The sequence below is a fragment of the Elaeis guineensis genome, chromosome 5 (assembly GCF_000442705.2).
Source record: "Elaeis guineensis isolate ETL-2024a chromosome 5, EG11, whole genome shotgun sequence".
Classification (NCBI taxonomy): domain Eukaryota; kingdom Viridiplantae; phylum Streptophyta; class Magnoliopsida; order Arecales; family Arecaceae; genus Elaeis; species Elaeis guineensis.
Genome location: NC_025997.2, coordinates 109,980,915 through 109,988,621, shown reverse-complemented (window position 1 = coordinate 109,988,621; position 7,707 = coordinate 109,980,915).

The following is a 7,707-nucleotide window of genomic DNA, read 5'->3' as shown; positions in this document are numbered from 1 at the left end:
GCGACATCGCCTCTCGTCCTCTCGAGTCTCCTGTCTCGTGCCCAATCCACCTTCTGGAGCTCCACCTCGCTCTGGGCTCCACCTGGCTCCCAAAGCTCCACCTCGCACTGGGCTCCCTGCCAGGTAATAATATCCTCTGCTCTCCTTCTTCCCCTCCAGCACAATCCTATTGTCACGTAGCACCCTCAGGATTCCTCCACCAGCTACCGTCCTGTAGCCTCTCGAATCCAGTCTGCTGTGAGATAAGATTCTGCCTGAAATCGGGTATGTATCGGACCTCCCTCAATTTTCTCACTGCATCGTCATGTGTCCTCCAGCTGACCGTCCCAATACCTCTGATCGCACAGCTTGATCCATTCGACAGATATACAGTGCCCTCACTGTTCTCCAAAGAGTCAAACTGCTCCTCTCTGCAACATACATGATAGGGACATGCAGAATCTAATATCTACTACTGGGAAGAAGTAGATACCTCATCAGATATCTTCAGGACATCTCCATCTAAATCGTTGCTGGCCGTCGCTACAGCAGCCACCATCCGATTTTTAAGTTGAGGGCAATCTCTGGCTAGATGCCCCAACTCCTCACACCGGTAACACCTGATTTTGCTCAAGTCCCTCCTGGACTTAGACCACCCTCGTTGCGATCTCCTATCGCTCCATCTACCGCCTCCTGCTCTTCCAAAAGCCACCAAAGCTGAGCTACCGCCACCTAAGCTCGAAGCTGGGTTCTCCCTCCTGAGAACCTCATTCTGGAGTATCGCCGTGGTGACCTCATCCATCTTGATGGCGCTCTTCCCCACTAGAAGAGCAGTCACCAAGGACTTGTACGAAGGGGGAAGCGACACCAGCAAAACCAGCACCCTGGTCTTCTCCTCAACATTCTCACCAATACTGAGGAGGTCGGTGAGGATCTTCTGGAAGTGGCTCAAATGCTCCTGCACACTCTGTCCCTCAGTCATCCAGAGGAAAAGAGTATTGGTGAGAGACTTCGTCATGTACAACTCCTCGAGCTTCGACCATAGCACCATCGAAAAAGTCTCGCTCAGCACATGGATCACCACCTCATCCATCAGGTACATGCGGATGGTACTCACCGCCTGCATCTGTAGCCATTTCCAATCCCGCACCTCTATGGTGGTTGGCTTCTCATCGCACAAGAGAGCATCGATCAACCCCTATTGGATGAGCACGTCTTTCATCCTTGCCTGCCACAAGGAGAAATTGCTCTTACCATCGAGCTTGTTGATCTCCATCTTGATTGTTCCTGTCTTCTTCATCTTCAGTCTTACTCACCACCACTGCAATCTGCATCCTTGTACCGCCTTGCTCTGATACTACTTGTTGGGTGGATGTCTGGCCAGGACACCACCTCCCCAGATCTTTTCAGTACCACGCGATGCAGCAGGAAGAAAGAAGAAACAAAACAAAAGAAAAAACAATCAAAATACGTGGATCAGCCATAAAAGGGCTCGCCTCCATGGGGCATGCAAACTTCACTATGAAAAAAAAAATTTACAAGATGAGATCTCATCCTCAACCCTTGTACACCCAATTCTCTCTCACTAGAAGTTCTCCTCACAAAAGCTCTCTCTCTCTTGGAAGACCCCGTGAACCCCTGAAGTGCCTGGCGACCGCTGTCCAGGAGCCTCCTGCTCCTTCTCTCTCAGCGCTTCCGCCTCTCTCTTCTCTTGGGTTCCGTACGGGCTTCGTACGGTGTGAAAAACTGATCCACCCCCTTTATTGTTCGTCCACAGGCCTTTTAAAGGGTTAAAACAGGATTTAAACCTAATTAGATTAGGTTTAAGAGTCCTAAACAAGCCAAATCAACCTCCTGAACCGTCGGATCATCATCGGAAACTCCCTGGACCGTCCGATCATGACCGATCCACGGAATAGTGCCGTAGACCGCATGAAACGTGTGGAAAATACCCATGCAGTCCACAGGCCCAGCCGTGGACTGCCTGGTCCATGGTGGACCGGTGCAAAGGGCCAGCAGGGCCGGCTCGCTCCCACGCGCTGGCCTGCGTGCGCCTGGGCCGCGCGCCCGCCTGGGCTGCCCGTCCGCATGGGTCGCGCGTCCCGCACGGGCCTAGGTCGTGCGTCCCGCACGCCGCTGCCTGCGGCTGCACCGCTGCCACCCGCCACCGGTCACCGACGGTCCTCCACCGCCTCGAATCTTGTGCCGACTTCAAAAGCTCGTATCTCCTCCATCCGAGCTCCGTTTTGGGTGATCTTGATCTCGTTGGACTCCATTTTTTGCCACAAACCTCGCTGTGGGCTCAATGTAGGCTGAATTTTGAGGCGTCAAATCCTAACAGAATGGTAGCACTAAATCGATTTGTCTCAAAATCAGTCGAACGTTGTCTTCTGTTCTTTCAAACCCTGAGGCAACCGAAAAACTTTCAATGAATCGAAGAGTGCCAGCAGGCCTTTGAGAAGTTGAAGAAATATCTTAGCTCCTCACCACTCCTCAGCAAATTAAAAACTGATGAAGAACTTTATTTGTATTTAGTGGTCTCACTAGCAGCCATAAGTGCATTATTGGTCCATGAATAGAAAAAAGTTCAGAGGCCAATCTACTATATTAGCCGAGTCCTATGTGATGCGAAGACTAAATATATCAAGTTAGAAAAGTTGATTTTCGCTCTCATCATTGCCACCCGAAGACTTCGGCCTTACTTATAGATACATCCTATCATATGGTGCTGACTGATCAATCACTCAAAATAGTCCTGCATCGGCCTAATACTTCTAGATGATTGACGAAGTGGGCAATCAAGCTCGCTGAGTTTGAGATAAAATTTCAACCTCGGCCTTCTATCAAAGGTCAAATTTTGGTAAACTTTGTCGTTAAATGCACAATCCTAGACGATCAAGAAATGCCAGAACTGACTCATGAAGAAGATGCATCGATTGAACCTAGTTCGTCAAGAGAGCCGAACAACTTTGGGGTAGTACATGTGGATGATTCATCGAACTCCATGGGATCAGGAGTAGGCCTGTTACTTCTCGAGCCCGAAGAGGCTGTCATGGAGTATGTCTTAAGGTTTGGCTTCTTGGCAACCAATAACAAAGTTGAATATGAAGCTCTTATTTTCAAACTCAAAATTACGAGGGAGCTCAAGATGAAGAAGTTGAGGATCTACACTAATTCGCAGCTAGTGGCTGAATAAGTGAAGGGAGACTTCGAAGCTTGAGAGGAGAATATGAAGAAATATCTCCAAAAGATAAAAGATCTAGCTTCAAAATTTACTAGCTTCGACATTCAGCAGGTACCCCGATCCAAAAATTCAAGAGCTCATCTGCTGTCCAAGTTGGTGACATCAGTCCCAAAAGATCTACCTCAAAAGACATTCTTTGAGATTCTAAAGAAGCCCAGTACTGAACAACCAATCTCGGTCCTACAGATTGATGGTGAATCTTGTTGGATGGATCCCTTCATCCATTTTCTATGAGATAGAGTGTTGCCTGCAAACTCTAAGGAGGCCCAAAAGATCAAATATCAAGCTTTACACTATGTCTTCTATGAAGACAAGCTCTACAAACGATCCTTCCCCCTACCATTTCTCAGATGTCTTCGTCCTTCTAAAGCTGAGTCACCTTTTAAGAGGTGCATAAAGGGATATGTAGGAGTCATTTAGGTGGTAAATTGTTACCTACAAGATACTTCAGTAGGGATACTACTGACCCATAATGCAGGATGATGCAAATGACTTCATCAAGTGATGCGATCAATGTCAATAGAACGCAAATGTTTAGCATCAATCGGGTGTCCTATTGGCTTCGATAACTACTCCATGGCCATTTGTACAGTAGAGAATGAATATTTTAAGCCCTTTTCCACCAGCATTGGGTCAGAGAAAGTTTTTGCTGAAGAAAATTCTAGGGCATACATGCAAGATCAACAAATTTTTTTTTATACAGCGAAAATGATCTAATCTAGTATGTATCCTTGAGATTACATCTCATAAGACCAAATCTATCATGTCTTTAAGATCAAAACATAAAATAAATCTAATATAACCATGAAGATCTGATCTTTATCTAAGCACGGGTAGATATTCATCATGATTTGATGATCATAGATATCTTTTCAGGATCCTTGAAAAGCCACACACATATCCGACCTCTACAGATATCCATGAAAAAGATTTAGGATGCTCCTCTTGATTTTTTTCTTCAAGAAATTAGCATGCATCTTGCAATAAGCGAAGGGATAAGGAAGAGAGAACTCCTTCTCTCTTAGCATGGAGGTGGGACGCCCAACTCCCTTGGGCGTTGTAATGGAGGATGCCCAACTTCTTTGGGTGTGGGTTGTGAGGGAGAGAGAGAGGAGGTGTGAGGCTAGGGAGAAGAGGTGCAGGTTTTGGTTCTCCAAAGTTAGGATTTTAAGATCTCATTTTAAGAGATTTAACTAGAACCAAAAGGACTTCCAAAAGATTTCAAACTATGACTCATTCAAAGCCTTAACCCAAAAGGGCTCTTGATTCTCTACCAAACTTGGCATGCTTATCAATTTGAGCCACCCCTCCCTCTTATCTCACACACAAAATTAGATGGGGTGTGCGCCCCATCCTCCTCTCCACCTTCTCATCTTGTCACACAAGATAAGGTTGGTGCCCCTTTGAATCTAATCCAAATGGGCACGAGCCTATTTCCTTCATAATTGATTCAGATGGGAGCCCAACTCTTGGCGCCCTATCTTGCATGCTATTGACTTGGTCCAATCCCCATCCTACAAGAATTTTAAGTCTCAAAAGGATTTAGGTTTAACAATATACTAGCATGGTATTCCTAAACCCAATAGAATTACATAAATCCTAATCCAATTGAAACTACATGAGCCCAATTATACAATCTTAGATCAATTCTCTTTGTATGTGACCCTATAGGTTCAATTTTATCTGGTAGTGAGATATATTGTAATCTCCATCATCAATATTATTACAACTCCTTTCAATGGATTGAAATACTTTTTAATTCAGCCAATTAAAAATTATGGATCATCTAAATAATTCTCATTGTTCCCATAATTTATCAGTGACATCAGAGTACATAGCGGTAACACAACAGAACTAAATGAATGAACCTCTAGATGTAGTTATCGTATGATTCGATTCTTCTATCGTGAGTTTTGATAAGACAGAGATTATGGATAACTCATCAAATTTCACATCTGCCATATGTTAGATTTAATCGACTTGAGTTCTTTGTAAAATTTTATAGCAACTTCTTTCCATCATTCACACTGCCATGACCATGGACTTCAGAATTTAGTGTCATGACCTACATAAGACTTCTCATTATCTATCAAGGTCGATAGATCCTATTTAGGCACATATCCTATTCTTACAATGAACCTACTATAGCCAACATACACCTCAAGATTCTATATGACTATGAGATCGAGTTATAGTACAATCAAACTACAACAACCTCATTGTAAATAGTTGAGACACTGCAGGTCAAAAAATTATTCACACTACTACAACATCGAGTATGTTACTAACGAGAAGGTAGATATCTAAGTGATTACTCATGTTGATCATGCTCAGTATCTTTATTCTTTAACAACCACCTACACTCTCACTCCAATATCTTCACACTATAGATTCGAGACCTATCTATCCTAAAAAAAAATGATCCGTGCATCAATCTATCTGGATTAATCACTGTCTTCATGATGATCCAATGATCAAAAGTAATTTATGAATTAATCATTAAAGATACATGTCTCAAATTTTCAACTCTTGAGAATATGTGTCATCTTCTTATTAATTCATTAGATGATTCATAGACATATTACACAATGTGAATGAAAAAATCAATCCAATTTTATTTTATTAATAAGCTAAAATTATAAATTATATCCTTAGAAAGATTATATGTATCGATCGAATTGACTTCTAAAGCATACATCTAACATTTTCTTGTGGCCATCAACTAGTTCACCAAGTGGATGGAAGGTGGATCCCTTACCAAAATCACTAAAGCTAAAATAATTGACTTTATCTAAAAATTTATTATTTGTCGATTCGATCTCCTACAGATACTGATCACCAATAACGAACGTTAATTTTCATATTCCAAACTTGTCGAGTTCTGTCAAAGCTATGGCATTGCCCAACACTTTACTTCAGTGGGACACTCATAGGCTAACAGAGAGACTGAGGTAACTAACCGTATTCTTCTGTAAGGGCTGAAGGCCAAGATCAACCAGGCTAAACAGATGGACGAGTTGTATATCATACTCTAGGCTTACAGAACCACTCAAAGGATACCTACTGGAGAGACTCCTTTCAACCTCATCTTCAGAACGGAAGCCATCATTTTGATAGAAATCGGACTTCCTTCACATCGGATGGAAAACTATGACGATCAAAGTAATGCAGAGCAGCTTTGTACAAATTTGAATCTGCTCGAAGGAGTTCATGAGAGAGCATGGGTATGAATGGTGAACTATTAGCGAAGGGTAGTATGGTACTACAACTTTCATATTCAAAACAAAGAGTTCAAAGTCGGTGATCTAATCCTACGTCAAGCTGAAGTCTTCCAGCCTATAGAATGTGAAAAGTTATCTTCAAATTGAGAAGGTCCATATCAAGTGGATGAAGTCATCAGATCAGAGATCTATCATCTCAAGCAACTGGATGGAATATCCCTAAATCATAGAATTCAGAAAATCTCTGAATGCACTATCAATAATATATTAATGATGTACTATCAATAACATGTTAATTATTTCTCAAATAAAATATCTTTTTCTCAAGATATCACCACTCTTCTCTTTCCTCTTGAGGAAAATATAATTTCAATGTGAATCCGGCCCCTCCAAAGACTAACCTATTACAACTCTCTGAAGGAGCCTAACTAACCAGATAAAAAAGAAGAAAGAGAAAAAGAAAAGAAATATTGCAATTATAAAGAAAAACACATCCACAAGAGAGGTATGTATAAAAACTCTTTTTTCATTTCTTTTTATATTTATAAAAATGATGCTAGAAAAATGTCACACACAAAAAAATGAAGGCATTCCACAGGACCAGTAGTACTTCAACCTCATCAAAATCAAGATCTAGGACAAGGAGGGCCTTATCCTCATTCGAAGAGAATGCCGCGACCTTCTCATCGTTGTTTTCGATGTGAAGGTGGTGCAGATCTAGCTGCGGCATCAAGTATTTTATGCATACTTTACAATTTTCAAAGCCTTAGATGAAGCCGGCAGCTGAGGCATCAAGAAGCTCCCTCTTGAAGATTTTCAAAACCTTGTACTCCACAATGCAACGAAGCCGGGCTTTGGCACATACCTCCTCCCCATACCCAGATGGGCCACTCCTGTAGTGATAGAAGATCCCTCACCTGAGACTCTCGGTAGAGAGGGTGCATGACTCATGCCAGGAGACTCCGATAATGCAACCCTCACATGCTTAGTCGAGACCTTTCCCCTCAGATATTCGACCTTCATCCTAGCCGCTTCCTTAGCTTGTCAAGGAGTAGGCTCCATTGTTGTAGGTTAATGAAAGGGAAGGTAGAAGTTTGTGAATGAATGAGCCACGAAGGTGAACTATTTATATAGGTTTCGAGCGGCATGCACTCAGCCAACCATCAACCAAATTGTGCTGTGCGTCTAACTCCAAAACATCAATCATCACTGCCATTTACTGCACGTTCCCACTATCAAAGCATAATATCGAGAAACGTCTAG